This window comes from Carlito syrichta, unplaced genomic scaffold (genome assembly GCF_000164805.1).
Source record: "Carlito syrichta isolate Samal-C Ts95f unplaced genomic scaffold, Tarsius_syrichta-2.0.1 Scaffold245987, whole genome shotgun sequence".
In the NCBI taxonomy this organism is placed as follows: domain Eukaryota; kingdom Metazoa; phylum Chordata; class Mammalia; order Primates; family Tarsiidae; genus Carlito; species Carlito syrichta.
The window spans coordinates 1-1,257 of NW_007190083.1; the positions used below are offsets into that span (position 1 = coordinate 1).

Below are 1,257 nucleotides of genomic sequence, written 5' to 3' on the forward strand. Positions count from 1 at the left end.
GGCAGTGCCCAGAGGAGATGTGATCTGGGTGGGCAGGCTGCCCCTGACCTGTAGCTGAAGTCACAGATGCTGGCTCTTGGGTCAGGCCTGCCCCACCCTGACCCAGCATGTGCCTCCTGGTGTAGAAGGTGCTACTGGCGGCTGGCTGCACATTGGCCCTGGTGATAGCATCCAGCTGGGGCAGCAGGTGCTGGAGTACTGGGTGGTTTGGCGGGCCCGGTGAGCCATGTGGCCTGAGTAGAAGGATCTGGTGATGATGCAAGCCAACCGCATGGAGTACTGCTAAGGGGAAGCCATGCTGGATGCCCACTCCGAGGTGCACTGCAGTGAGGAAATGCGCATCATTCTGTGTGTGCTAGCCACATGCTAGGCCTGGTCCAAGTCTGGCTGCAAAAAGCTGAGGCTGGACGAGGTGGGTGTGATGGACGAGGTGCTGGACCCACCATACAAGCCTTCATCCTGGAGGTTATTGCCTAGCATGGCTAGTTGACCCGTGTGCTCTGCAACAAGGATCCCTTCACGCTCAAGTCCTCTGTGTACCTGTCGTGCCTGTTCCCCAACTCCAAGTTCCTGCTCATGGTACATGATGGCCGGGCCTCCGTGCACTCCATGATCATATGCAAGGTTACCATCACTGGCTTCAACCTCAGCAACTACCACGACTGCCTCAAGTAGAACAAACCATCAGGGTTATGTATGCACAGTGCATGGAGGTGGGCAGAGACAAGTGTCTGCCCTTGTACTACAAGCAGCTGGTGTTGCACCTGCGGCACTTCCTCAAGCTCATCCTTCACTTCCTGGGCATCGCCTGGAGTGATACTGTTTTGCACCACGAGGACCACATTGGCAAGCTTGGTGATGTTTCTCTGTCCAAGACAGGTCATCAAGTCTGGTCATCAAGACTGTGAACTTGGAAGCACTCTCCAAGTGGACTGGCCACATCCCTAGGGATGTGGTGGGGGACGTGACCCAGATCAACCCCATGCTGGCTTGACGTAGCTATGAGCCCTATGCAAACTCACCTAAGGCAACCCTGACCCCATTGTCATCAATAACATACACTGGGTCTTGAAAGGTTACTATAAAACACCAATTTGAACGGATATTTTTAGGTGAACCAGAACAGCATCTCCTTCCACTTAGAAAACTCATGATTTCCAGATCTCTGCAAATGGCTTTGTTACCAAGAAGAGGAGAAACTTCATTCATGTGAAATTGAACCTCTAATTCAGCATACTGCCTGCTATTAATTGCCAA

At 52.9% G+C, this 1,257-nt stretch overlaps 1 pseudogene; it reads left to right on the top strand.

Moving 5' to 3' along the window:
* The first annotated feature begins 107 nt into the window (after positions 1-107).
* LOC103253677 lies at positions 108-1,154 on the top strand (annotated as a pseudogene).
* Positions 1,155-1,257: the final 103 nt, after the last annotated feature.